Below are 25,642 nucleotides of genomic sequence, written 5' to 3' on the forward strand. Positions count from 1 at the left end.
CTAATATGCTGTCAACTTGCTGGAAAAATAATTCCAAAAAAAAAAGACAACATTTTGAAAACAGAGGGATCAATGATGTGGAGGCGTATGGAAATCTTCTCTGAAGAGTCCAGTCCCAAAATGGCTCCAAAAGTCTACAACACGGCGTATTCCCAGGTGGTCACCCAGCCAGGTACTGACGCCGCCCAACAGGACTTGACTTCGGTCATCGGACGAGAACCGGTACGTTCCCTGTGGTGTGGTCGTAGACGAAAGAAACAACTCAAACCTTGCCCAATTGCTTGGACTCTCTTTTAAGTCTCTTAGAAGGAAGGCCTTTAATTGCTGTTGTCATGAATTTCCAATTACGTCTCGGCTACTTAACCCAGAGATTCCAAAGCCAGCTAAGACTTCAAATCACAAAAGGGCGATTCTCCAATGGTCAGTCATCAAAGCCACATTCAAGAGATTGCCTCCAGTGTGCTGCTCAGTGTTGCAGTGCTGTAATCAAACAAGAAAATCTTCTAATATGCTGTCAACTTGCTGCAAAAATAATTCCAAAAAAAAAAGACAACATTTTGAAAACAGAGGGATCAATGATGTGGAGGCGTATGGAAATCTTCTCTGAAGAGTCCAGTCCCAAAATGGCTCCAAAAGTCTACAACACGGCGTATTCCCAGGTGGTCACCCAGCCAGGTACTGACGCCGCCCAACAGGACTTGACTTCGGTCATCGGACGAGAACCGGTACGTTCCCTGTGGTGTGGTCGTAGACGAAAGAAACAACTCAAACCTTGCCCAATTGCTTGGACTCTCTTTTAAGTCTCTTAGAAGGAAGGCCTTTAATTGCTGTTGTCATGAATTTCCAATTACGTCTCGGCTACTTAACCCAGAGATTCCAAAGCCAGCTAAGACTTCAAATCACAAAAGGGCGATTCTCCAATGGTCAGTCATCAAAGCCACATTCAAGAGATTGCCTCCAGTGTGCTGCTCAGTGTTGCAGTGCTGTAATCAAACAAGAAAATCTTCTAATATGCTGTCAACTTGCTGCAAAAATAATTCCAAAAAAAAAAGACAACATTTTGAAAACAGAGGGATCAATGATGTGGAGGCGTATGGAAATCTTCTCTGAAGAGTCCAGTCCCAAAATGGCTCCAAAAGTCTACAACACGGCGTATTCCCAGGTGGTCACCCAGCCAGGTACTGACGCCGCCCAACAGGACTTGACTTCGGTCATCGGACGAGAACCGGTACGTTCCCTGTGGTGTGGTCGTAGACGAAAGAAACAACTCAAACCTTGCCCAATTGCTTGGACTCTCTTTTAAGTCTCTTAGAAGGAAGGCCTTTAATTGCTGTTGTCATGAATTTCCAATTACGTCTCGGCTACTTAACCCAGAGATTCCAAAGCCAGCTAAGACTTCAAATCACAAAAGGGCGATTCTCCAATGGTCAGTCATCAAAGCCACATTCAAGAGATTGCCTCCAGTGTGCTGCTCAGTGTTGCAGTGCTGTAATCAAACAAGAAAATCTTCTAATATGCTGTCAACTTGCTGCAAAAATAATTCCAAAAAAAAAAGACAACATTTTGAAAACAGAGGGATCAATGATGTGGAGGCGTATGGAAATCTTCTCTGAAGAGTCCAGTCCCAAAATGGCTCCAAAAGTCTACAACACGGCGTATTCCCAGGTGGTCACCCAGCCAGGTACTGACGCCGCCCAACAGGACTTGACTTCGGTCATCGGACGAGAACCGGTACGTTCCCTGTGGTGTGGTCGTAGACGAAAGAAACAACTCAAACCTTGCCCAATTGCTTGGACTCTCTTTTAAGTCTCTTAGAAGGAAGGCCTTTAATTGCTGTTGTCATGAATTTCCAATTACGTCTCGGCTACTTAACCCAGAGATTCCAAAGCCAGCTAAGACTTCAAATCACAAAAGGGCGATTCTCCAATGGTCAGTCATCAAAGCCACATTCAAGAGATTGCCTCCAGTGTGCTGCTCAGTGTTGCAGTGCTGTAATCAAACAAGAAAATCTTCTAATATGCTGTCAACTTGCTGCAAAAATAATTCCAAAAAAAAAAGACAACATTTTGAAAACAGAGGGATCAATGATGTGGAGGCGTATGGAAATCTTCTCTGAAGAGTCCAGTCCCAAAATGGCTCCAAAAGTCTACAACACGGCGTATTCCCAGGTGGTCACCCAGCCAGGTACTGACGCCGCCCAACAGGACTTGACTTCGGTCATCGGACGAGAACCGGTACGTTCCCTGTGGTGTGGTCGTAGACGAAAGAAACAACTCAAACCTTGCCCAATTGCTTGGACTCTCTTTTAAGTCTCTTAGAAGGAAGGCCTTTAATTGCTGTTGTCATGAATTTCCAATTACGTCTCGGCTACTTAACCCAGAGATTTCAAAGCCAGCTAAGACTTCAAATCACAAAAGGGCGATTCTCCAATGGTCAGTCATCAAAGCCACATTCAAGAGATTGCCTCCAGTGTGCTGCTCAGTGTTGCAGTGCTGTAATCAAACAAGAAAATCTTCTAATATACTGTCAACTTACTGGAAAAATAATTCCAAAAAAAAAAGACAACATTTTGAAAACAGAGGGATCAATGATGTGGAGGCGTATGGAAATCTTCTCTGAAGAGTCCAGTCCCAAAATGGCTCCAAAAGTCTACAACACGGCGTATTCCCAGGTGGTCACCCAGCCAGGTACTGACGCCGCCCAACAGGACTTGACTTCGGTCATCGGACGAGAACCGGTACGTTCCCTGTGGTGTGGTCGTAGACGAAAGAAACAACTCAAACCTTGCCCAATTGCTTGGACTCTCTTTTAAGTCTCTTAGAAGGAAGGCCTTTAATTGCTGTTGTCATGAATTTCCAATTACGTCTCGGCTACTTAACCCAGAGATTCCAAAGCCAGCTAAGACTTCAAATCACAAAAGGGCGATTCTCCAATGGTCAGTCATCAAAGCCACATTCAAGAGATTGCCTCCAGTGTGCTGCTCAGTGTTGCAGTGCTGTAATCAAACAAGAAAATCTTCTAATATGCTGTCAACTTGCTGCAAAAATAATTCCAAAAAAAAAAGACAACATTTTGAAAACAGAGGGATCAATGATGTGGAGGCGTATGGAAATCTTCTCTGAAGAGTCCAGTCCCAAAATGGCTCCAAAAGTCTACAACACGGCGTATTCCCAGGTGGTCACCCAGCCAGGTACTGACGCCGCCCAACAGGACTTGACTTCGGTCATCGGACGAGAACCGGTACGTTCCCTGTGGTGTGGTCGTAGACGAAAGAAACAACTCAAACCTTGCCCAATTGCTTGGACTCTCTTTTAAGTCTCTTAGAAGGAAGGCCTTTAATTGCTGTTGTCATGAATTTCCAATTACGTCTCGGCTACTTAACCCAGAGATTCCAAAGCCAGCTAAGACTTCAAATCACAAAAGGGCGATTCTCCAATGGTCAGTCATCAAAGCCACATTCAAGAGATTGCCTCCAGTGTGCTGCTCAGTGTTGCAGTGCTGTAATCAAACAAGAAAATCTTCTAATATGCTGTCAACTTGCTGCAAAAATAATTCCAAAAAAAAAAGACAACATTTTGAAAACAGAGGGATCAATGATGTGGAGGCGTATGGAAATCTTCTCTGAAGAGTCCAGTCCCAAAATGGCTCCAAAAGTCTACAACACGGCGTATTCCCAGGTGGTCACCCAGCCAGGTACTGACGCCGCCCAACAGGACTTGACTTCGGTCATCGGACGAGAACCGGTACGTTCCCTGTGGTGTGGTCGTAGACGAAAGAAACAACTCAAACCTTGCCCAATTGCTTGGACTCTCTTTTAAGTCTCTTAGAAGGAAGGCCTTTAATTGCTGTTGTCATGAATTTCCAATTACGTCTCGGCTACTTAACCCAGAGATTTCAAAGCCAGCTAAGACTTCAAATCACAAAAGGGCGATTCTCCAATGGTCAGTCATCAAAGCCACATTCAAGAGATTGCCTCCAGTGTGCTGCTCAGTGTTGCAGTGCTGTAATCAAACAAGAAAATCTTCTAATATGCTGTCAACTTGCTGCAAAAATAATTCCAAAAAAAAAAGACAACATTTTGAAAACAGAGGGATCAATGATGTGGAGGCGTATGGAAATCTTCTCTGAAGAGTCCAGTCCCAAAATGGCTCCAAAAGTCTACAACACGGCGTATTCCCAGGTGGTCACCCAGCCAGGTACTGACGCCGCCCAACAGGACTTGACTTCGGTGATCGGACGAGAACCGGTACGTTCCCTGTGGTGTGGTCGTAGACGAAAGAAACAACTCAAACCTTGCCCAATTGCTTGGACTCTCTTTTAAGTCTCTTAGAAGGAAGGCCTTTAATTGCTGTTGTCATGAATTTCCAATTACGTCTCGGCTACTTAACCCAGAGATTCCAAAGCCAGCTAAGACTTCAAATCACAAAAGGGCGATTCTCCAATGGTCAGTCATCAAAGCCACATTCAAGAGATTGCCTCCAGTGTGCTGCTCAGTGTTGCAGTGCTGTAATCAAACAAGAAAATCTTCTAATATGCTGTCAACTTGCTGCAAAAATAATTCCAAAAAAAAAAGACAACATTTTGAAAACAGAGGGATCAATGATGTGGAGGCGTATGGAAATCTTCTCTGAAGAGTCCAGTCCCAAAATGGCTCCAAAAGTCTACAACACGGCGTATTCCCAGGTGGTCACCCAGCCAGGTACTGACGCCGCCCAACAGGACTTGACTTCGGTCATCGGACGAGAACCGGTACGTTCCCTGTGGTGTGGTCGTAGACGAAAGAAACAACTCAAACCTTGTCCAATTGCTTGGACTCTCTTTTAAGTCTCTTAGAAGGAAGGCCTTTAATTGCTGTTGTCATGAATTTCCAATTACGTCTCGGCTACTTAACCCAGAGATTCCAAAGCCAGCTAAGACTTCAAATCACAAAAGGGCGATTCTCCAATGGTCAGTCATCAAAGCCACATTCAAGAGATTGCCTCCAGTGTGCTGCTCAGTGTTGCAGTGCTGTAATCAAACAAGAAAATCTTCTAATATGCTGTCAACTTGCTGCAAAAATAATTCCAAAAAAAAAAGACAACATTTTGAAAACAGAGGGATCAATGATGTGGAGGCGTATGGAAATCTTCTCTGAAGAGTCCAGTCCCAAAATGGCTCCAAAAGTCTACAACACGGCGTATTCCCAGGTGGTCACCCAGCCAGGTACTGACGCCGTCCAACAGGACTTGACTTCGGTCATCGGACGAGAACCGGTACGTTCCCTGTGGTGTGGTCGTAGACGAAAGAAACAACTCAAACCTTGCCCAATTGCTTGGACTCTCTTTTAAGTCTCTTAGAAGGAAGGCCTTTAATTGCTGTTGTCATGAATTTCCAATTACGTCTCGGCTACTTAACCCAGAGATTTCAAAGCCAGCTAAGACTTCAAATCACAAAAGGGCGATTCTCCAATGGTCAGTCATCAAAGCCACATTCAAGAGATTGCCTCCAGTGTGCTGCTCAGTGTTGCAGTGCTGTAATCAAACAAGAAAATCTTCTAATATGCTGTCAACTTGCTGCAAAAATAATTCCAAAAAAAAAAGACAACATTTTGAAAACAGAGGGATCAATGATGTGGAGGCGTATGGAAATCTTCTCTGAAGAGTCCAGTCCCAAAATGGCTCCAAAAGTCTACAACACGGCGTATTCCCAGGTGGTCACCCAGCCAGGTACTGACGCCGCCCAACAGGACTTGACTTCGGTCATCGGACGAGAACCGGTACGTTCCCTGTGGTGTGGTCGTAGACGAAAGAAACAACTCAAACCTTGCCCAATTGCTTGGACTCTCTTTTAAGTCTCTTAGAAGGAAGGCCTTTAATTGCTGTTGTCATGAATTTCCAATTACGTCTCGGCTACTTAACCCAGAGATTCCAAAGCCAGCTAAGACTTCAAATCACAAAAGGGCGATTCTCCAATGGTCAGTCATCAAAGCCACATTCAAGAGATTGCCTCCAGTGTGCTGCTCAGTGTTGCAGTGCTGTAATCAAACAAGAAAATCTTCTAATATGCTGTCAACTTGCTGCAAAAATAATTCCAAAAAAAAAAGACAACATTTTGAAAACAGAGGGATCAATGATGTGGAGGCGTATGGAAATCTTCTCTGAAGAGTCCAGTCCCAAAATGGCTCCAAAAGTCTACAACACGGCGTATTCCCAGGTGGTCACCCAGCCAGGTACTGACGCCGCCCAACAGGACTTGACTTCGGTCATCGGACGAGAACCGGTACGTTCCCTGTGGTGTGGTCGTAGACGAAAGAAACAACTCAAACCTTGTCCAATTGCTTGGACTCTCTTTTAAGTCTCTTAGAAGGAAGGCCTTTAATTGCTGTTGTCATGAATTTCCAATTACGTCTCGGCTACTTAACCCAGAGATTCCAAAGCCAGCTAAGACTTCAAATCACAAAAGGGCGATTCTCCAATGGTCAGTCATCAAAGCCACATTCAAGAGATTGCCTCCAGTGTGCTGCTCAGTGTTGCAGTGCTGTAATCAAACAAGAAAATCTTCTAATATGCTGTCAACTTGCTGGAAAAATAATTCCAAAAAAAAAAGACAACATTTTGAAAACAGAGGGATCAATGATGTGGAGGCGTATGGAAATCTTCTCTGAAGAGTCCAGTCCCAAAATGGCTCCAAAAGTCTACAACACGGCGTATTCCCAGGTGGTCACCCAGCCAGGTACTGACGCCGCCCAACAGGACTTGACTTCGGTGATCGGACGAGAACCGGTACGTTCCCTGTGGTGTGGTCGTAGACGAAAGAAACAACTCAAACCTTGCCCAATTGCTTGGACTCTCTTTTAAGTCTCTTAGAAGGAAGGCCTTTAATTGCTGTTGTCATGAATTTCCAATTACGTCTCGGCTACTTAACCCAGAGATTCCAAAGCCAGCTAAGACTTCAAATCACAAAAGGGCGATTCTCCAATGGTCAGTCATCAAAGCCACATTCAAGAGATTGCCTCCAGTGTGCTGCTCAGTGTTGCAGTGCTGTAATCAAACAAGAAAATCTTCTAATATGCTGTCAACTTGCTGCAAAAATAATTCCAAGAAAAAAAGACAACATTTTGAAAACAGAGGGATCAATGATGTGGAGGCGTATGGAAATCTTCTCTGAAGAGTCCAGTCCCAAAATGGCTCCAAAAGTCTACAACACGGCGTATTCCCAGGTGGTCACCCAGCCAGGTACTGACGCCGCCCAACAGGACTTGACTTCGGTCATCGGACGAGAACCGGTACGTTCCCTGTGGTGTGGTCGTAGACGAAAGAAACAACTCAAACCTTGCCCAATTGCTTGGACTCTCTTTTAAGTCTCTTAGAAGGAAGGCCTTTAATTGCTGTTGTCATGAATTTCCAATTACGTCTCGGCTACTTAACCCAGAGATTCCAAAGCCAGCTAAGACTTCAAATCACAAAAGGGCGATTCTCCAATGGTCAGTCATCAAAGCCACATTCAAGAGATTGCCTCCAGTGTGCTGCTCAGTGTTGCAGTGCTGTAATCAAACAAGAAAATCTTCTAATATGCTGTCAACTTGCTGCAAAAATAATTCCAAAAAAAAAAGACAACATTTTGAAAACAGAGGGATCAATGATGTGGAGGCGTATGGAAATCTTCTCTGAAGAGTCCAGTCCCAAAATGGCTCCAAAAGTCTACAACACGGCGTATTCCCAGGTGGTCACCCAGCCAGGTACTGACGCCGCCCAACAGGACTTGACTTCGGTCATCGGACGAGAACCGGTACGTTCCCTGTGGTGTGGTCGTAGACGAAAGAAACAACTCAAACCTTGCCCAATTGCTTGGACTCTCTTTTAAGTCTCTTAGAAGGAAGGCCTTTAATTGCTGTTGTCATGAATTTCCAATTACGTCTCGGCTACTTAACCCAGAGATTCCAAAGCCAGCTAAGACTTCAAATCACAAAAGGGCGATTCTCCAATGGTCAGTCATCAAAGCCACATTCAAGAGATTGCCTCCAGTGTGCTGCTCAGTGTTGCAGTGCTGTAATCAAACAAGAAAATCTTCTAATATGCTGTCAACTTGCTGCAAAAATAATTCCAAAAAAAAAGACAACATTTTGAAAACAGAGGGATCAATGATGTGGAGGCGTATGGAAATCTTCTCTGAAGAGTCCAGTCCCAAAATGGCTCCAAAAGTCTACAACACGGCGTATTCCCAGGTGGTCACCCAGCCAGGTACTGACGCCGCCCAACAGGACTTGACTTCGGTGATCGGACGAGAACCGCTACGCTCCCTGTGGTGTGGTCGTAGACGAAAGAAACAACTCAAACCTTGCCCAATTGCTTGGACTCTCTTTTAAGTCTCTTAGAAGGAAGGCCTTTAATTGCTGTTGTCATGAATTTCCAATTACCTCTCGGCTACTTAACCCAGAGATTCCAAAGCCAGCTAAGACTTCAAATCACAAAAGGGCGATTCTCCAATGGTCAGTCATCAAAGCCACATTCAAGAGATTGCCTCCAGTGTGCTGCTCAGTGTTGCAGTGCTGTAATCAAACAAGAAAATCTTCTAATATGCTGTCAACTTGCTGGAAAAATAATTCCAAAAAAAAAAGACAACATTTTGAAAACAGAGGGATCAATGATGTGGAGGCGTATGGAAATCTTCTCTGAAGAGTCCAGTCCCAAAATGGCTCCAAAAGTCTACAACACGGCGTATTCCCAGGTGGTCACCCAGCCAGGTACTGACGCCGCCCAACAGGACTTGACTTCGGTCATCGGACGAGAACCGGTACGTTCCCTGTGGTGTGGTCGTAGACGAAAGAAACAACTCAAACCTTGCCCAATTGCTTGGACTCTCTTTTAAGTCTCTTAGAAGGAAGGCCTTTAATTGCTGTTGTCATGAATTTCCAATTACGTCTCGGCTACTTAACCCAGAGATTCCAAAGCCAGCTAAGACTTCAAATCACAAAAGGGCGATTCTCCAATGGTCAGTCATCAAAGCCACATTCAAGAGATTGCCTCCAGTGTGCTGCTCAGTGTTGCAGTGCTGTAATCAAACAAGAAAATCTTCTAATATGCTGTCAACTTGCTGCAAAAATAATTCCAAAAAAAAAAGACAACATTTTGAAAACAGAGGGATCAATGATGTGGAGGCGTATGGAAATCTTCTCTGAAGAGTCCAGTCCCAAAATGGCTCCAAAAGTCTACAACACGGCGTATTCCCAGGTGGTCACCCAGCCAGGTACTGACGCCGCCCAACAGGACTTGACTTCGGTCATCGGACGAGAACCGGTACGTTCCCTGTGGTGTGGTCGTAGACGAAAGAAACAACTCAAACCTTGCCCAATTGCTTGGACTCTCTTTTAAGTCTCTTAGAAGGAAGGCCTTTAATTGCTGTTGTCATGAATTTCCAATTACGTCTCGGCTACTTAACCCAGAGATTTCAAAGCCAGCTAAGACTTCAAATCACAAAAGGGCGATTCTCCAATGGTCAGTCATCAAAGCCACATTCAAGAGATTGCCTCCAGTGTGCTGCTCAGTGTTGCAGTGCTGTAATCAAACAAGAAAATCTTCTAATATACTGTCAACTTACTGGAAAAATAATTCCAAAAAAAAAAGACAACATTTTGAAAACAGAGGGATCAATGATGTGGAGGCGTATGGAAATCTTCTCTGAAGAGTCCAGTCCCAAAATGGCTCCAAAAGTCTACAACACGGCGTATTCCCAGGTGGTCACCCAGCCAGGTACTGACGCCGCCCAACAGGACTTGACTTCGGTCATCGGACGAGAACCGGTACGTTCCCTGTGGTGTGGTCGTAGACGAAAGAAACAACTCAAACCTTGCCCAATTGCTTGGACTCTCTTTTAAGTCTCTTAGAAGGAAGGCCTTTAATTGCTGTTGTCATGAATTTCCAATTACGTCTCGGCTACTTAACCCAGAGATTCCAAAGCCAGCTAAGACTTCAAATCACAAAAGGGCGATTCTCCAATGGTCAGTCATCAAAGCCACATTCAAGAGATTGCCTCCAGTGTGCTGCTCAGTGTTGCAGTGCTGTAATCAAACAAGAAAATCTTCTAATATGCTGTCAACTTGCTGCAAAAATAATTCCAAAAAAAAAAGACAACATTTTGAAAACAGAGGGATCAATGATGTGGAGGCGTATGGAAATCTTCTCTGAAGAGTCCAGTCCCAAAATGGCTCCAAAAGTCTACAACACGGCGTATTCCCAGGTGGTCACCCAGCCAGGTACTGACGCCGCCCAACAGGACTTGACTTCGGTCATCGGACGAGAACCGGTACGTTCCCTGTGGTGTGGTCGTAGACGAAAGAAACAACTCAAACCTTGCCCAATTGCTTGGACTCTCTTTTAAGTCTCTTAGAAGGAAGGCCTTTAATTGCTGTTGTCATGAATTTCCAATTACGTCTCGGCTACTTAACCCAGAGATTCCAAAGCCAGCTAAGACTTCAAATCACAAAAGGGCGATTCTCCAATGGTCAGTCATCAAAGCCACATTCAAGAGATTGCCTCCAGTGTGCTGCTCAGTGTTGCAGTGCTGTAATCAAACAAGAAAATCTTCTAATATGCTGTCAACTTGCTGCAAAAATAATTCCAAAAAAAAAAGACAACATTTTGAAAACAGAGGGATCAATGATGTGGAGGCGTATGGAAATCTTCTCTGAAGAGTCCAGTCCCAAAATGGCTCCAAAAGTCTACAACACGGCGTATTCCCAGGTGGTCACCCAGCCAGGTACTGACGCCGCCCAACAGGACTTGACTTCGGTGATCGGACGAGAACCGGTACGTTCCCTGTGGTGTGGTCGTAGACGAAAGAAACAACTCAAACCTTGCCCAATTGCTTGGACTCTCTTTTAAGTCTCTTAGAAGGAAGGCCTTTAATTGCTGTTGTCATGAATTTCCAATTACGTCTCGGCTACTTAACCCAGAGATTTCAAAGCCAGCTAAGACTTCAAATCACAAAAGGGCGATTCTCCAATGGTCAGTCATCAAAGCCACATTCAAGAGATTGCCTCCAGTGTGCTGCTCAGTGTTGCAGTGCTGTAATCAAACAAGAAAATCTTCTAATATGCTGTCAACTTGCTGCAAAAATAATTCCAAAAAAAAAAGACAACATTTTGAAAACAGAGGGATCAATGATGTGGAGGCGTATGGAAATCTTCTCTGAAGAGTCCAGTCCCAAAATGGCTCCAAAAGTCTACAACACGGCGTATTCCCAGGTGGTCACCCAGCCAGGTACTGACGCCGCCCAACAGGACTTGACTTCGGTGATCGGACGAGAACCGGTACGTTCCCTGTGGTGTGGTCGTAGACGAAAGAAACAACTCAAACCTTGCCCAATTGCTTGGACTCTCTTTTAAGTCTCTTAGAAGGAAGGCCTTTAATTGCTGTTGTCATGAATTTCCAATTACGTCTCGGCTACTTAACCCAGAGATTCCAAAGCCAGCTAAGACTTCAAATCACAAAAGGGCGATTCTCCAATGGTCAGTCATCAAAGCCACATTCAAGAGATTGCCTCCAGTGTGCTGCTCAGTGTTGCAGTGCTGTAATCAAACAAGAAAATCTTCTAATATGCTGTCAACTTGCTGCAAAAATAATTCCAAAAAAAAAAGACAACATTTTGAAAACAGAGGGATCAATGATGTGGAGGCGTATGGAAATCTTCTCTGAAGAGTCCAGTCCCAAAATGGCTCCAAAAGTCTACAACACGGCGTATTCCCAGGTGGTCACCCAGCCAGGTACTGACGCCGCCCAACAGGACTTGACTTCGGTCATCGGACGAGAACCGGTACGTTCCCTGTGGTGTGGTCGTAGACGAAAGAAACAACTCAAACCTTGTCCAATTGCTTGGACTCTCTTTTAAGTCTCTTAGAAGGAAGGCCTTTAATTGCTGTTGTCATGAATTTCCAATTACGTCTCGGCTACTTAACCCAGAGATTCCAAAGCCAGCTAAGACTTCAAATCACAAAAGGGCGATTCTCCAATGGTCAGTCATCAAAGCCACATTCAAGAGATTGCCTCCAGTGTGCTGCTCAGTGTTGCAGTGCTGTAATCAAACAAGAAAATCTTCTAATATGCTGTCAACTTGCTGCAAAAATAATTCCAAAAAAAAAAGACAACATTTTGAAAACAGAGGGATCAATGATGTGGAGGCGTATGGAAATCTTCTCTGAAGAGTCCAGTCCCAAAATGGCTCCAAAAGTCTACAACACGGCGTATTCCCAGGTGGTCACCCAGCCAGGTACTGACGCCGTCCAACAGGACTTGACTTCGGTCATCGGACGAGAACCGGTACGTTCCCTGTGGTGTGGTCGTAGACGAAAGAAACAACTCAAACCTTGCCCAATTGCTTGGACTCTCTTTTAAGTCTCTTAGAAGGAAGGCCTTTAATTGCTGTTGTCATGAATTTCCAATTACGTCTCGGCTACTTAACCCAGAGATTTCAAAGCCAGCTAAGACTTCAAATCACAAAAGGGCGATTCTCCAATGGTCAGTCATCAAAGCCACATTCAAGAGATTGCCTCCAGTGTGCTGCTCAGTGTTGCAGTGCTGTAATCAAACAAGAAAATCTTCTAATATGCTGTCAACTTGCTGCAAAAATAATTCCAAAAAAAAAAGACAACATTTTGAAAACAGAGGGATCAATGATGTGGAGGCGTATGGAAATCTTCTCTGAAGAGTCCAGTCCCAAAATGGCTCCAAAAGTCTACAACACGGCGTATTCCCAGGTGGTCACCCAGCCAGGTACTGACGCCGCCCAACAGGACTTGACTTCGGTCATCGGACGAGAACCGGTACGTTCCCTGTGGTGTGGTCGTAGACGAAAGAAACAACTCAAACCTTGCCCAATTGCTTGGACTCTCTTTTAAGTCTCTTAGAAGGAAGGCCTTTAATTGCTGTTGTCATGAATTTCCAATTACGTCTCGGCTACTTAACCCAGAGATTCCAAAGCCAGCTAAGACTTCAAATCACAAAAGGGCGATTCTCCAATGGTCAGTCATCAAAGCCACATTCAAGAGATTGCCTCCAGTGTGCTGCTCAGTGTTGCAGTGCTGTAATCAAACAAGAAAATCTTCTAATATGCTGTCAACTTGCTGCAAAAATAATTCCAAAAAAAAAAGACAACATTTTGAAAACAGAGGGATCAATGATGTGGAGGCGTATGGAAATCTTCTCTGAAGAGTCCAGTCCCAAAATGGCTCCAAAAGTCTACAACACGGCGTATTCCCAGGTGGTCACCCAGCCAGGTACTGACGCCGCCCAACAGGACTTGACTTCGGTCATCGGACGAGAACCGGTACGTTCCCTGTGGTGTGGTCGTAGACGAAAGAAACAACTCAAACCTTGTCCAATTGCTTGGACTCTCTTTTAAGTCTCTTAGAAGGAAGGCCTTTAATTGCTGTTGTCATGAATTTCCAATTACGTCTCGGCTACTTAACCCAGAGATTCCAAAGCCAGCTAAGACTTCAAATCACAAAAGGGCGATTCTCCAATGGTCAGTCATCAAAGCCACATTCAAGAGATTGCCTCCAGTGTGCTGCTCAGTGTTGCAGTGCTGTAATCAAACAAGAAAATCTTCTAATATGCTGTCAACTTGCTGGAAAAATAATTCCAAAAAAAAAAGACAACATTTTGAAAACAGAGGGATCAATGATGTGGAGGCGTATGGAAATCTTCTCTGAAGAGTCCAGTCCCAAAATGGCTCCAAAAGTCTACAACACGGCGTATTCCCAGGTGGTCACCCAGCCAGGTACTGACGCCGCCCAACAGGACTTGACTTCGGTGATCGGACGAGAACCGGTACGTTCCCTGTGGTGTGGTCGTAGACGAAAGAAACAACTCAAACCTTGCCCAATTGCTTGGACTCTCTTTTAAGTCTCTTAGAAGGAAGGCCTTTAATTGCTGTTGTCATGAATTTCCAATTACGTCTCGGCTACTTAACCCAGAGATTCCAAAGCCAGCTAAGACTTCAAATCACAAAAGGGCGATTCTCCAATGGTCAGTCATCAAAGCCACATTCAAGAGATTGCCTCCAGTGTGCTGCTCAGTGTTGCAGTGCTGTAATCAAACAAGAAAATCTTCTAATATGCTGTCAACTTGCTGCAAAAATAATTCCAAGAAAAAAAGACAACATTTTGAAAACAGAGGGATCAATGATGTGGAGGCGTATGGAAATCTTCTCTGAAGAGTCCAGTCCCAAAATGGCTCCAAAAGTCTACAACACGGCGTATTCCCAGGTGGTCACCCAGCCAGGTACTGACGCCGCCCAACAGGACTTGACTTCGGTCATCGGACGAGAACCGGTACGTTCCCTGTGGTGTGGTCGTAGACGAAAGAAACAACTCAAACCTTGCCCAATTGCTTGGACTCTCTTTTAAGTCTCTTAGAAGGAAGGCCTTTAATTGCTGTTGTCATGAATTTCCAATTACGTCTCGGCTACTTAACCCAGAGATTCCAAAGCCAGCTAAGACTTCAAATCACAAAAGGGCGATTCTCCAATGGTCAGTCATCAAAGCCACATTCAAGAGATTGCCTCCAGTGTGCTGCTCAGTGTTGCAGTGCTGTAATCAAACAAGAAAATCTTCTAATATGCTGTCAACTTGCTGCAAAAATAATTCCAAAAAAAAAAGACAACATTTTGAAAACAGAGGGATCAATGATGTGGAGGCGTATGGAAATCTTCTCTGAAGAGTCCAGTCCCAAAATGGCTCCAAAAGTCTACAACACGGCGTATTCCCAGGTGGTCACCCAGCCAGGTACTGACGCCGCCCAACAGGACTTGACTTCGGTCATCGGACGAGAACCGGTACGTTCCCTGTGGTGTGGTCGTAGACGAAAGAAACAACTCAAACCTTGCCCAATTGCTTGGACTCTCTTTTAAGTCTCTTAGAAGGAAGGCCTTTAATTGCTGTTGTCATGAATTTCCAATTACGTCTCGGCTACTTAACCCAGAGATTCCAAAGCCAGCTAAGACTTCAAATCACAAAAGGGCGATTCTCCAATGGTCAGTCATCAAAGCCACATTCAAGAGATTGCCTCCAGTGTGCTGCTCAGTGTTGCAGTGCTGTAATCAAACAAGAAAATCTTCTAATATGCTGTCAACTTGCTGCAAAAATAATTCCAAAAAAAAAGACAACATTTTGAAAACAGAGGGATCAATGATGTGGAGGCGTATGGAAATCTTCTCTGAAGAGTCCAGTCCCAAAATGGCTCCAAAAGTCTACAACACGGCGTATTCCCAGGTGGTCACCCAGCCAGGTACTGACGCCGCCCAACAGGACTTGACTTCGGTGATCGGACGAGAACCGCTACGCTCCCTGTGGTGTGGTCGTAGACGAAAGAAACAACTCAAACCTTGCCCAATTGCTTGGACTCTCTTTTAAGTCTCTTAGAAGGAAGGCCTTTAATTGCTGTTGTCATGAATTTCCAATTACCTCTCGGCTACTTAACCCAGAGATTCCAAAGCCAGCTAAGACTTCAAATCACAAAAGGGCGATTCTCCAATGGTCAGTCATCAAAGCCACATTCAAGAGATTGCCTCCAGTGTGCTGCTCAGTGTTGCAGTGCTGTAATCAAACAAGAAAATCTTCTAATATGCTGTCAACTTGCTGGAAAAATAATTCCAAAAAAAAAAGACAACATTTTGAAAACAGAGGGATCAATGATGTGGAGGCGTATGGAAATCTTCTCTGAAGAGTCCAGTCCCAAAATGGCTCCAAAAGTCTACAACACGGCGTATTCCCAGGTGGTCACCCAGCCAGGTACTGACGCCGCCCAACAGGACTTGACTTCGGTCATCGGACGAGAACCGGTACGTTCCCTGTGGTGTGGTCGTAGACGAAAGAAACAACTCAAACCTTGCCCAATTGCTTGGACTCTCTTTTAAGTCTCTTAGAAGGAAGGCCTTTAATTGCTGTTGTCATGAATTTCCAATTACGTCTCGGCTACTTAACCCAGAGATTCCAAAGCCAGCTAAGACTTCAAATCACAAAAGGGCGATTCTCCAATGGTCAGTCATCAAAGCCACATTCAAGAGATTGCCTCCAGTGTGCTGCTCAGTGTTGCAGTGCTGTAATCAAACAAGAAAATCTTCTAATATGCTGTCAACTTGCTGCAAAAATAATTCCAAAAAAAAAAGACAACATTTTGAAAACAGAGGGATCAATGATGTGGAGGCGTATGGAAATCTTCTCTGAAGAGTCCAGTCCCAAAATGGCTCCAAAAGTCTACAACACGGCGTATTCCCAGGTGGTCACCCAGCCAGGTACTGACGCCGCCCAACAGGACTTGACTTCGGTCATCGGACGAGAACCGGTACGTTCCCTGTGGTGTGGTCGTAGACGAAAGAAACAACTCAAACCTTGCCCAATTGCTTGGACTCTCTTTTAAGTCTCTTAGAAGGAAGGCCTTTAATTGCTGTTGTCATGAATTTCCAATTACGTCTCGGCTACTTAACCCAGAGATTCCAAAGCCAGCTAAGACTTCAAATCACAAAAGGGCGATTCTCCAATGGTCAGTCATCAAAGCCACATTCAAGAGATTGCCTCCAGTGTGCTGCTCAGTGTTGCAGTGCTGTAATCAAACAAGAAAATCTTCTAATATGCTGTCAACTTGCTGCAAAAATAATTCCAAAAAAAAAAGACAACATTTTGAAAACAGAGGGATCAATGATGTGGAGGCGTATGGAAATCTTCTCTGAAGAGTCCAGTCCCAAAATGGCTCCAAAAGTCTACAACACGGCGTATTCCCAGGTGGTCACCCAGCCAGGTACTGACGCCGCCCAACAGGACTTGACTTCGGTGATCGGACGAGAACCGCTACGCTCCCTGTGGTGTGGTCGTAGACGAAAGAAACAACTCAAACCTTGCCCAATTGCTTGGACTCTCTTTTAAGTCTCTTAGAAGGAAGGCCTTTAATTGCTGTTGTCATGAATTTCCAATTACGTCTCGGCTACTTAACCCAGAGATTCCAAAGCCAGCTAAGACTTCAAATCACAAAAGGGCGATTCTCCAATGGTCAGTCATCAAAGCCACATTCAAGAGATTGCCTCCAGTGTGCTGCTCAGTGTTGCAGTGCTGTAATCAAACAAGAAAATCTTCTAATATGCTGTCAACTTGCTGCAAAAATAATTCCAAAAAAAAAAGACAACATTTTGAAAACAGAGGGATCAATGATGTGGAGGCGTATGGAAATCTTCTCTGAAGAGTCCAGTCCCAAAATGGCTCCAAAAGTCTACAACACGGCGTATTCCCAGGTGGTCACCCAGCCAGGTACTGACGCCGCCCAACAGGACTTGACTTCGGTCATCGGACGAGAACCGGTACGTTCCCTGTGGTGTGGTCGTAGACGAAAGAAACAACTCAAACCTTGCCCAATTGCTTGGACTCTCTTTTAAGTCTCTTAGAAGGAAGGCCTTTAATTGCTGTTGTCATGAATTTCCAATTACGTCTCGGCTACTTAACCCAGAGATTCCAAAGCCAGCTAAGACTTCAAATCACAAAAGGGCGATTCTCCAATGGTCAGTCATCAAAGCCACATTCAAGAGATTGCCTCCAGTGTGCTGCTCAGTGTTGCAGTGCTGTAATCAAACAAGAAAATCTTCTAATATGCTGTCAACTTGCTGCAAAAATAATTCCAAAAAAAAAAGACAACATTTTGAAAACAGAGGGATCAATGATGTGGAGGCGTATGGAAATCTTCTCTGAAGAGTCCAGTCCCAAAATGGCTCCAAAAGTCTACAACACGGCGTATTCCCAGGTGGTCACCCAGCCAGGTACTGACGCCGCCCAACAGGACTTGACTTCGGTCATCGGACGAGAACCGGTACGCTCCCTGTGGTGTGGTCGTAGACGAAAGAAACAACTCAAACCTTGCCCAATTGCTTGGACTCTCTTTTAAGTCTCTTAGAAGGAAGGCCTTTAATTGCTGTTGTCATGAATTTCCAATTACGTCTCGGCTACTTAACCCAGAGATTCCAAAGCCAGCTAAGACTTCAAATCACAAAAGGGCGATTCTCCAATGGTCAGTCATCAAAGCCACATTCAAGAGATTGCCTCCAGTGTGCTGCTCAGTGTTGCAGTGCTGTAATCAAACAAGAAAATCTTCTAATATGCTGTCAACTTGCTGCAAAAATAATTCCAAAAAAAAAAGACAACATTTTGAAAACAGAGGGATCAATGATGTGGAGGCGTATGGAAATCTTCTCTGAAGAGTCCAGTCCCAAAATGGCTCCAAAAGTCTACAACACGGCGTATTCCCAGGTGGTCACCCAGCCAGGTACTGACGCCGCCCAACAGGACTTGACTTCGGTCATCGGACGAGAACCGGTACGTTCCCTGTGGTGTGGTCGTAGACGAAAGAAACAACTCAAACCTTGCCCAATTGCTTGGACTCTCTTTTAAGTCTCTTAGAAGGAAGGCCTTTAATTGCTGTTGTCATGAATTTCCAATTACGTCTCGGCTACTTAACCCAGAGATTCCAAAGCCAGCTAAGACTTCAAATCACAAAAGGGCGATTCTCCAATGGTCAGTCATCAAAGCCACATTCAAGAGATTGCCTCCAGTGTGCTGCTCAGTGTTGCAGTGCTGTAATCAAACAAGAAAATCTTCTAATATGCTGTCAACTTGCTGGAAAAATAATTCCAAAAAAAAAAGACAACATTTTGAAAACAGAGGGATCAATGATGTGGAGGCGTATGGAAATCTTCTCTGAAGAGTCCAGTCCCAAAATGGCTCCAAAAGTCTACAACACGGCGTATTCCCAGGTGGTCACCCAGCCAGGTACTGACGCCGCCCAACAGGACTTGACTTCGGTCATCGGACGAGAACCGGTACGTTCCCTGTGGTGTGGTCGTAGACGAAAGAAACAACTCAAACCTTGCCCAATTGCTTGGACTCTCTTTTAAGTCTCTTAGAAGGAAGGCCTTTAATTGCTGTTGTCATGAATTTCCAATTACGTCTCGGCTACTTAACCCAGAGATTCCAAAGCCAGCTAAGACTTCAAATCACAAAAGGGCGATTCTCCAATGGTCAGTCATCAAAGCCACATTCAAGAGATTGCCTCCAGTGTGCTGCTCAGTGTTGCAGTGCTGTAATCAAACAAGAAAATCTTCTAATATGCTGTCAACTTGCTGCAAAAATAATTCCAAAAAAAAAAGACAACATTTTGAAAACAGAGGGATCAATGATGTGGAGGCGTATGGAAATCTTCTCTGAAGAGTCCAGTCCCAAAATGGCTCCAAAAGTCTACAACACGGCGTATTCCCAGGTGGTCACCCAGCCAGGTACTGACGCCGCCCAACAGGACTTGACTTCGGTGATCGGACGAGAACCGGTACGTTCCCTGTGGTGTGGTCGTAGACGAAAGAAACAACTCAAACCTTGCCCAATTGCTTGGACTCTCTTTTAAGTCTCTTAGAAGGAAGGCCTTTAATTGCTGTTGTCATGAATTTCCAATTACGTCTCGGCTACTTAACCCAGAGATTCCAAAGCCAGCTAAGACTTCAAATCACAAAAGGGCGATTCTCCAATGGTCAGTCATCAAAGCCACATTCAAGAGATTGCCTCCAGTGTGCTGCTCAGTGTTGCAGTGCTGTAATCAAACAAGAAAATCTTCTAATATGCTGTCAACTTGCTGCAAAAATAATTCCAAAAAAAAAAGACAACATTTTGAAAACAGAGGGATCAATGATGTGGAGGCGTATGGAAATCTTCTCTGAAGAGTCCAGTCCCAAAATGGCTCCAAAAGTCTACAACACGGCGTATTCCCAGGTGGTCACCCAGCCAGGTACTGACGCCGCCCAACAGGACTTGACTTCGGTCATCGGACGAGAACCGCTACGCTCCCTGTGGTGTGGTCGTAGACGAAAGAAACAACTCAAACCTTGCCCAATTGCTTGGACTCTCTTTTAAGTCTCTTAGAAGGAAGGCCTTTAATTGCTGTTGTCATGAATTTCCAATTACGTCTCGGCTACTTAACCCAGAGATTCCAAAGCCAGCTAAGACTTCAAATCACAAAAGGGCGATTCTCCAATGGTCAGTCATCAAAGCCACATTCAAGAGATTGCCTCCAGTGTGCTGCTCAGTGTTGCAGTGCTGTAATCAAACAAGAAAATCTTCTAATATGCTGTCAACTTGCTGCAAAAATAATTCCAAAAAAAAAAGACAACATTTTGAAAACAGAGGGATCAATGATGTGGAGGCGTATGGAAATCTTCTCTGAAGAGTCCAGTCCCAAAATGGCTCCAAAAGTCTACAACACGGCGTATTCCCAGGTGGTCACCCAGCCAGGTACTGACGCCGCCCAACAGGACTTGACTTCGGTCATCGGACGAGAACCGGTACGTTCCCTGTGGTGTGGTCGTAGACGAAAGAAACAACTCAAACCTTGCCCAATTGCTTGGACTCTCTTTTAAGTCTCTTAGAAGGAAGGCCTTTAATTGCTGTTGTCATGAATTTCCAATTACGTCTCGGCTACTTAACCCAGAGATTCCAAAGCCAGCTAAGACTTCAAATCACAAAAGGGCGATTCTCCAATGGTCAGTCATCAAAGCCACATTCAAGAGATTGCCTCCAGTGTGCTGCTCAGTGTTGCAGTGCTGTAATCAAACAAGAAAATCTTCTAATATGCTGTCAACTTGCTGCAAAAATAATTCCAAAAAAAAAAGACAACATTTTGAAAACAGAGGGATCAATGATGTGGAGGCGTATGGAAATCTTCTCTGAAGAGTCCAGTCCCAAAATGGCTCCAAAAGTCTACAACACGGCGTATTCCCAGGTGGTCACCCAGCCAGGTACTGACGCCGCCCAACAGGACTTGACTTCGGTCATCGGACGAGAACCGGTACGTTCCCTGTGGTGTGGTCGTAGACGAAAGAAACAACTCAAACCTTGCCCAATTGCTTGGACTCTCTTTTAAGTCTCTTAGAAGGAAGGCCTTTAATTGCTGTTGTCATGAATTTCCAATTACGTCTCGGCTACTTAACCCAGAGATTCCAAAGCCAGCTAAGACTTCAAATCACAAAAGGGCGATTCTCCAATGGTCAGTCATCAAAGCCACATTCAAGAGATTGCCTCCAGTGTGCTGCTCAGTGTTGCAGTGCTGTAATCAAACAAGAAAATCTTCTAATATGCTGTCAACTTGCTGGAAAAATAATTCCAAAAAAAAAAAAAAACATTTTGAAAACAGAGGGATCAATGATGTGGAGGCGTATGGAAATCTTCTCTGAAGAGTCCAGTCCCAAAATGGCTCCAAAAGTCTACAACACGGCGTATTCCCAGGTGGTCACCCAGCCAGGTACTGACGCCGCCCAACAGGACTTGACTTCGGTCATCGGACGAGAACCGGTACGTTCCCTGTGGTGTGGTCGTAGACGAAAGAAACAACTCAAACCTTGCCCAATTGCTTGGACTCTCTTTTAAGTCTCTTAGAAGGAAGGCCTTTAATTGCTGTTGTCATGAATTTCCAATTACGTCTCGGCTACTTAACCCAGAGATTCCAAAGCCAGCTAAGACTTCAAATCACAAAAGGGCGATTCTCCAATGGTCAGTCATCAAAGCCACATTCAAGAGATTGCCTCCAGTGTGCTGCTCAGTGTTGCAGTGCTGTAATCAAACAAGAAAATCTTCTAATATGCTGTCAACTTGCTGCAAAAATAATTCCAAAAAAAAAAGACAACATTTTGAAAACAGAGGGATCAATGATGTGGAGGCGTATGGAAATCTTCTCTGAAGAGTCCAGTCCCAAAATGGCTCCAAAAGTCTACAACACGGCGTATTCCCAGGTGGTCACCCAGCCAGGTACTGACGCCGCCCAACAGGACTTGACTTCGGTGATCGGACGAGAACCGGTACGTTCCCTGTGGTGTGGTCGTAGACGAAAGAAACAACTCAAACCTTGCCCAATTGCTTGGACTCTCTTTTAAGTCTCTTAGAAGGAAGGCCTTTAATTGCTGTTGTCATGAATTTCCAATTACGTCTCGGCTACTTAACCCAGAGATTCCAAAGCCAGCTAAGACTTCAAATCACAAAAGGGCGATTCTCCAATGGTCAGTCATCAAAGCCACATTCAAGAGATTGCCTCCAGTGTGCTGCTCAGTGTTGCAGTGCTGTAATCAAACAAGAAAATCTTCTAATATGCTGTCAACTTGCTGCAAAAATAATTCCAAAAAAAAAAGACAACATTTTGAAAACAGAGGGATCAATGATGTGGAGGCGTATGGAAATCTTCTCTGAAGAGTCCAGTCCCAAAATGGCTCCAAAAGTCTACAACACGGCGTATTCCCAGGTGGTCACCCAGCCAGGTACTGACGCCGCCCAACAGGACTTGACTTCGGTGATCGGACGAGAACCGGTACGTTCCCTGTGGTGTGGTCGTAGACGAAAGAAACAACTCAAACCTTGCCCAATTGCTTGGACTCTCTTTTAAGTCTCTTAGAAGGAAGGCCTTTAATTGCTGTTGTCATGAATTTCCAATTACGTCTCGGCTACTTAACCCAGAGATTCCAAAGCCAGCTAAGACTTCAAATCACAAAAGGGCGATTCTCCAATGGTCAGTCATCAAAGCCACATTCAAGAGATTGCCTCCAGTGTGCTGCTCAGTGTTGCAGTGCTGTAATCAAACAAGAAAGTCTTCTAATATGCTGTCAACTTGCTGGAAAAATAATTCCAAAAAAAAAAGACAACATTTTGAAAACAGAGGGATCAATGATGTGGAGGCGTATGGAAATCTTCTCTGAAGAGTCCAGTCCCAAAATGGCTCCAAAAGTCTACAACACGGCGTATTCCCAGGTGGTCACCCAGCCAGGTACTGACGCCGCCCAACAGGACTTGACTTCGGTCATCGGACGAGAACCGGTACGTTCCCTGTGGTGTGGTCGTAGACGAAAGAAACAACTCAAACCTTGCCCAATTGCTTGGACTCTCTTTTAAGTCTCTTAGAAGGAAGGCCTTTAATTGCTGTTGTCATGAATTTCCAATTACGTCTCGGCTACTTAACCCAGAGATTCCAAAGCCAGCTAAGACTTCAAATCACAAAAGGGCGATTCTCCAATGGTCAGTCATCAAAGCCACATTCAAGAGATTGCCTCCAGTGTGCTGCTCAGTGTTGCAGTGCTGTAATCAAACAAGAAAATCTTCTAATATGCTGTCAACTTGCTGGAAAAATAATTCCAAAAAAAAAAGACAACATTTTGAAAACAGAGGGATCAATGATGTGGAGGCGTATGGAAATCTTCTCTGAAGAGTCCAGTCCCAAAATGGCTCCAAAAGTCTACAACACGGCGTATTCCCAGGTGGTCACCCAGCCAGGTACTGACGCCGCCCAACAGGACTTGACTTCGGTGATCGGACGAGAACCGGTACGTTCCCTGTGGTGTGGTCGTAGACGAAAGAAACAACTCAAACCTTGCCCAATTGCTTGGACTCTCTTTTAAGTCTCTTAGAAGGAAGGCCTTTAATTGCTGTTGTCATGAATTTCCAATTACGTCTCGGCTACTTAACCCAGAGATTCCAAAGCCAGCTAAGACTTCAAATCACAAAAGGGCGATTCTCCAATGGTCAGTCATCAAAGCCACATTCAAGAGATTGCCTCCAGTGTGCTGCTCAGTGTTGCAGTGCTGTAATCAAACAAGAAAATCTTCTAATATGCTGTCAACTTGCTGCAAAAATAATTCCAAAAAAAAAAGACAACATTTTGAAAACAGAGGGATCAATGATGTGGAGGCGTATGGAAATCTTCTCTGAAGAGTCCAGTCCCAAAATGGCTCCAAAAGTCTACAACACGGCGTATTCCCAGGTGGTCACCCAGCCAGGTACTGACGCCGCCCAACAGGACTTGACTTCGGTCATCGGACGAGAACCGGTACGTTCCCTGTGGTGTGGTCGTAGACGAAAGAAACAACTCAAACCTTGCCCAATTGCTTGGACTCTCTTTTAAGTCTCTTAGAAGGAAGGCCTTTAATTGCTGTTGTCATGAATTTCCAATTACGTCTCGGCTACTTAACCCAGAGATTCCAAAGCCAGCTAAGACTTCAAATCACAAAAGGGCGATTCTCCAATGGTCAGTCATCAAAGCCACATTCAAGAGATTGCCTCCAGTGTGCTGCTCAGTGTTGCAGTGCTGTAATCAAACAAGAAAATCTTCTAATATGCTGTCAACTTGCTGCAAAAATAATTCCAAAAAAAAAAGACAACATTTTGAAAACAGAGGGATCAATGATGTGGAGGCGTATGGAAATCTTCTCTGAAGAGTCCAGTCCCAAAATGGCTCCAAAAGTCTACAACACGGCGTATTCCCAGGTGGTCACCCAGCCAGGTACTGACGCCGCCCAACAGGACTTGACTTCGGTCATCGGACGAGAACCGGTACGTTCCCTGTGGTGTGGTCGTAGACGAAAGAAACAACTCAAACCTTGCCCAATTGCTTGGACTCTCTTTTAAGTCTCTTAGAAGGAAGGCCTTTAATTGCTGTTGTCATGAATTTCCAATTACGTCTCGGCTACTTAACCCAGAGATTCCAAAGCCAGCTAAGACTTCAAATCACAAAAGGGCGATTCTCCAATGGTCAGTCATCAAAGCCACATTCAAGAGATTGCCTCCAGTGTGCTGCTCAGTGTTGCAGTGCTGTAATCAAACAAGAAAATCTTCTAATATGCTGTCAACTTGCTGGAAAAATAATTCCAAAAAAAAAGACAACATTTTGAAAACAGAGGGATCAATGATGTGGAGGCGTATGGAAATCTTCTCTGAAGAGTCCAGTCCCAAAATGGCTCCAAAAGTCTACAACACGGCGTATTCCCAGGTGGTCACCCAGCCAGGTACTGACGCCGCCCAACAGGACTTGACTTCGGTGATCGGACGAGAACCGGTACGTTCCCTGTGGTGTGGTCGTAGACGAAAGAAACAACTCAAACCTTGCCCAATTGCTTGGACTCTCTTTTAAGTCTCTTAGAAGGAAGGCCTTTAATTGCTGTTGTCATGAATTTCCAATTACGTCTCGGCTACTTAACCCAGAGATTCCAAAGCCAGCTAAGACTTCAAATCACAAAAGGGCGATTCTCCAATGGTCAGTCATCAAAGCCACATTCAAGAGATTGCCTCCAGTGTGCTGCTCAGTGTTGCAGTGCTGTAATCAAACAAGAAAATCTTCTAATATGCTGTCAACTTGCTGCAAAAATAATTCCAAAAAAAAAAGACAACATTTTGAAAACAGAGGGATCAATGATGTGGAGGCGTATGGAAATCTTCTCTGATGAGTCCAGTCCCAAAATGGCTCCAAAAGTCTACAACACGGCGTATTCCCAGGTGGTCACCCAGCCAGGTACTGACGCCGCCCAACAGGACTTGACTTCGGTCATCGGACGAGAACCGGTACGTTCCCTGTGGTGTGGTCGTAGACGAAAGAAACAACTCAAACCTTGCCCAATTGCTTGGACTCTCTTTTAAGTCTCTTAGAAGGAAGGCCTTTAATTGCTGTTGTCATGAATTTCCAATTACGTCTCGGCTACTTAACCCAGAGATTCCAAAGCCAGCTAAGACTTCAAATCACAAAAGGGCGATTCTCCAATGGTCAGTCATCAAAGCCACATTCAAGAGATTGCCTCCAGTGTGCTGCTCAGTGTTGCAGTGCTGTAATCAAACAAG

At 44.7% G+C, this 25,642-nt stretch overlaps 10 non-coding genes and 41 pseudogenes across 10 annotated transcripts; all 51 read right to left on the minus strand.

Moving 5' to 3' along the window:
- Nucleotides 1-131: 131 nt before the first annotated feature.
- LOC149100175 (5S ribosomal RNA) lies at nucleotides 132-250 on the minus strand (annotated as a pseudogene).
- Nucleotides 251-634: 384 nt separating this feature from the next.
- LOC149100176 (5S ribosomal RNA) lies at nucleotides 635-753 on the minus strand (annotated as a pseudogene).
- Nucleotides 754-1,137: 384 nt separating this feature from the next.
- On the minus strand, nucleotides 1,138-1,256 carry LOC149100177 (5S ribosomal RNA; annotated as a pseudogene).
- A 384-nt stretch (nucleotides 1,257-1,640) lies between these two features.
- LOC149100178 (5S ribosomal RNA) lies at nucleotides 1,641-1,759 on the minus strand (annotated as a pseudogene).
- Nucleotides 1,760-2,143: 384 nt separating this feature from the next.
- Nucleotides 2,144-2,262, minus strand: LOC149100179 (5S ribosomal RNA; annotated as a pseudogene).
- A 384-nt stretch (nucleotides 2,263-2,646) lies between these two features.
- LOC149100180 (5S ribosomal RNA) lies at nucleotides 2,647-2,765 on the minus strand (annotated as a pseudogene).
- A 384-nt stretch (nucleotides 2,766-3,149) lies between these two features.
- Nucleotides 3,150-3,268, minus strand: LOC149100181 (5S ribosomal RNA; annotated as a pseudogene).
- A 384-nt stretch (nucleotides 3,269-3,652) lies between these two features.
- Nucleotides 3,653-3,771, minus strand: LOC149100182 (5S ribosomal RNA; annotated as a pseudogene).
- A 384-nt stretch (nucleotides 3,772-4,155) lies between these two features.
- LOC149100183 (5S ribosomal RNA) lies at nucleotides 4,156-4,274 on the minus strand. Its single transcript, XR_016203407.1, has one exon. It is a non-coding gene; the product is annotated as a 5S ribosomal RNA (ribosomal RNA).
- Nucleotides 4,275-4,658: 384 nt separating this feature from the next.
- Nucleotides 4,659-4,777, minus strand: LOC149100184 (5S ribosomal RNA; annotated as a pseudogene).
- Nucleotides 4,778-5,161: 384 nt separating this feature from the next.
- LOC149100185 (5S ribosomal RNA) lies at nucleotides 5,162-5,280 on the minus strand (annotated as a pseudogene).
- A 384-nt stretch (nucleotides 5,281-5,664) lies between these two features.
- LOC149100186 (5S ribosomal RNA) lies at nucleotides 5,665-5,783 on the minus strand (annotated as a pseudogene).
- A 384-nt stretch (nucleotides 5,784-6,167) lies between these two features.
- LOC149100187 (5S ribosomal RNA) lies at nucleotides 6,168-6,286 on the minus strand (annotated as a pseudogene).
- Nucleotides 6,287-6,670: 384 nt separating this feature from the next.
- On the minus strand, nucleotides 6,671-6,789 carry LOC149100188 (5S ribosomal RNA). Its single transcript, XR_016203291.1, has one exon. It is a non-coding gene; the product is annotated as a 5S ribosomal RNA (ribosomal RNA).
- A 384-nt stretch (nucleotides 6,790-7,173) lies between these two features.
- Nucleotides 7,174-7,292, minus strand: LOC149100189 (5S ribosomal RNA; annotated as a pseudogene).
- Nucleotides 7,293-7,676: 384 nt separating this feature from the next.
- On the minus strand, nucleotides 7,677-7,795 carry LOC149100190 (5S ribosomal RNA; annotated as a pseudogene).
- Nucleotides 7,796-8,178: 383 nt separating this feature from the next.
- Nucleotides 8,179-8,297, minus strand: LOC149100191 (5S ribosomal RNA; annotated as a pseudogene).
- Nucleotides 8,298-8,681: 384 nt separating this feature from the next.
- LOC149100192 (5S ribosomal RNA) lies at nucleotides 8,682-8,800 on the minus strand (annotated as a pseudogene).
- Nucleotides 8,801-9,184: 384 nt separating this feature from the next.
- Nucleotides 9,185-9,303, minus strand: LOC149100193 (5S ribosomal RNA; annotated as a pseudogene).
- Nucleotides 9,304-9,687: 384 nt separating this feature from the next.
- Nucleotides 9,688-9,806, minus strand: LOC149100194 (5S ribosomal RNA; annotated as a pseudogene).
- Nucleotides 9,807-10,190: 384 nt separating this feature from the next.
- LOC149100195 (5S ribosomal RNA) lies at nucleotides 10,191-10,309 on the minus strand (annotated as a pseudogene).
- A 384-nt stretch (nucleotides 10,310-10,693) lies between these two features.
- LOC149100196 (5S ribosomal RNA) lies at nucleotides 10,694-10,812 on the minus strand. Its single transcript, XR_016203292.1, has one exon. It is a non-coding gene; the product is annotated as a 5S ribosomal RNA (ribosomal RNA).
- Nucleotides 10,813-11,196: 384 nt separating this feature from the next.
- On the minus strand, nucleotides 11,197-11,315 carry LOC149100197 (5S ribosomal RNA). Its single transcript, XR_016203293.1, has one exon. It is a non-coding gene; the product is annotated as a 5S ribosomal RNA (ribosomal RNA).
- A 384-nt stretch (nucleotides 11,316-11,699) lies between these two features.
- Nucleotides 11,700-11,818, minus strand: LOC149100198 (5S ribosomal RNA; annotated as a pseudogene).
- Nucleotides 11,819-12,202: 384 nt separating this feature from the next.
- LOC149100199 (5S ribosomal RNA) lies at nucleotides 12,203-12,321 on the minus strand (annotated as a pseudogene).
- A 384-nt stretch (nucleotides 12,322-12,705) lies between these two features.
- Nucleotides 12,706-12,824, minus strand: LOC149100200 (5S ribosomal RNA; annotated as a pseudogene).
- Nucleotides 12,825-13,208: 384 nt separating this feature from the next.
- On the minus strand, nucleotides 13,209-13,327 carry LOC149100201 (5S ribosomal RNA; annotated as a pseudogene).
- Nucleotides 13,328-13,711: 384 nt separating this feature from the next.
- On the minus strand, nucleotides 13,712-13,830 carry LOC149100202 (5S ribosomal RNA). The gene has a single exon (XR_016203294.1). It is a non-coding gene; the product is annotated as a 5S ribosomal RNA (ribosomal RNA).
- Nucleotides 13,831-14,214: 384 nt separating this feature from the next.
- Nucleotides 14,215-14,333, minus strand: LOC149100203 (5S ribosomal RNA; annotated as a pseudogene).
- A 384-nt stretch (nucleotides 14,334-14,717) lies between these two features.
- Nucleotides 14,718-14,836, minus strand: LOC149100204 (5S ribosomal RNA; annotated as a pseudogene).
- A 383-nt stretch (nucleotides 14,837-15,219) lies between these two features.
- Nucleotides 15,220-15,338, minus strand: LOC149100205 (5S ribosomal RNA; annotated as a pseudogene).
- Nucleotides 15,339-15,722: 384 nt separating this feature from the next.
- Nucleotides 15,723-15,841, minus strand: LOC149100206 (5S ribosomal RNA; annotated as a pseudogene).
- A 384-nt stretch (nucleotides 15,842-16,225) lies between these two features.
- On the minus strand, nucleotides 16,226-16,344 carry LOC149100207 (5S ribosomal RNA; annotated as a pseudogene).
- Nucleotides 16,345-16,728: 384 nt separating this feature from the next.
- LOC149100208 (5S ribosomal RNA) lies at nucleotides 16,729-16,847 on the minus strand (annotated as a pseudogene).
- Nucleotides 16,848-17,231: 384 nt separating this feature from the next.
- Nucleotides 17,232-17,350, minus strand: LOC149100209 (5S ribosomal RNA; annotated as a pseudogene).
- Nucleotides 17,351-17,734: 384 nt separating this feature from the next.
- Nucleotides 17,735-17,853, minus strand: LOC149100210 (5S ribosomal RNA; annotated as a pseudogene).
- A 384-nt stretch (nucleotides 17,854-18,237) lies between these two features.
- Nucleotides 18,238-18,356, minus strand: LOC149100211 (5S ribosomal RNA; annotated as a pseudogene).
- Nucleotides 18,357-18,740: 384 nt separating this feature from the next.
- Nucleotides 18,741-18,859, minus strand: LOC149100212 (5S ribosomal RNA; annotated as a pseudogene).
- A 384-nt stretch (nucleotides 18,860-19,243) lies between these two features.
- LOC149100213 (5S ribosomal RNA) lies at nucleotides 19,244-19,362 on the minus strand. The gene has a single exon (XR_016203295.1). It is a non-coding gene; the product is annotated as a 5S ribosomal RNA (ribosomal RNA).
- A 384-nt stretch (nucleotides 19,363-19,746) lies between these two features.
- Nucleotides 19,747-19,865, minus strand: LOC149100214 (5S ribosomal RNA; annotated as a pseudogene).
- Nucleotides 19,866-20,249: 384 nt separating this feature from the next.
- On the minus strand, nucleotides 20,250-20,368 carry LOC149100215 (5S ribosomal RNA; annotated as a pseudogene).
- Nucleotides 20,369-20,752: 384 nt separating this feature from the next.
- LOC149100216 (5S ribosomal RNA) lies at nucleotides 20,753-20,871 on the minus strand (annotated as a pseudogene).
- Nucleotides 20,872-21,255: 384 nt separating this feature from the next.
- Nucleotides 21,256-21,374, minus strand: LOC149100217 (5S ribosomal RNA; annotated as a pseudogene).
- Nucleotides 21,375-21,758: 384 nt separating this feature from the next.
- On the minus strand, nucleotides 21,759-21,877 carry LOC149100218 (5S ribosomal RNA). Its single transcript, XR_016203297.1, has one exon. It is a non-coding gene; the product is annotated as a 5S ribosomal RNA (ribosomal RNA).
- A 384-nt stretch (nucleotides 21,878-22,261) lies between these two features.
- LOC149100219 (5S ribosomal RNA) lies at nucleotides 22,262-22,380 on the minus strand. Its single transcript, XR_016203298.1, has one exon. It is a non-coding gene; the product is annotated as a 5S ribosomal RNA (ribosomal RNA).
- A 384-nt stretch (nucleotides 22,381-22,764) lies between these two features.
- Nucleotides 22,765-22,883, minus strand: LOC149100220 (5S ribosomal RNA; annotated as a pseudogene).
- Nucleotides 22,884-23,267: 384 nt separating this feature from the next.
- On the minus strand, nucleotides 23,268-23,386 carry LOC149100221 (5S ribosomal RNA). The gene has a single exon (XR_016203299.1). It is a non-coding gene; the product is annotated as a 5S ribosomal RNA (ribosomal RNA).
- Nucleotides 23,387-23,770: 384 nt separating this feature from the next.
- On the minus strand, nucleotides 23,771-23,889 carry LOC149100222 (5S ribosomal RNA; annotated as a pseudogene).
- A 384-nt stretch (nucleotides 23,890-24,273) lies between these two features.
- On the minus strand, nucleotides 24,274-24,392 carry LOC149100223 (5S ribosomal RNA; annotated as a pseudogene).
- Nucleotides 24,393-24,775: 383 nt separating this feature from the next.
- On the minus strand, nucleotides 24,776-24,894 carry LOC149100224 (5S ribosomal RNA). Its single transcript, XR_016203300.1, has one exon. It is a non-coding gene; the product is annotated as a 5S ribosomal RNA (ribosomal RNA).
- Nucleotides 24,895-25,278: 384 nt separating this feature from the next.
- Nucleotides 25,279-25,397, minus strand: LOC149100225 (5S ribosomal RNA; annotated as a pseudogene).
- Nucleotides 25,398-25,642: the final 245 nt, after the last annotated feature.

Source organism: Orbicella faveolata, unplaced genomic scaffold (assembly GCF_042242905.1).
Source record: "Orbicella faveolata isolate gen_17 unplaced genomic scaffold, um_ofav_v1 contig_40, whole genome shotgun sequence".
NCBI lineage: Eukaryota > Metazoa > Cnidaria > Anthozoa > Scleractinia > Merulinidae > Orbicella > Orbicella faveolata.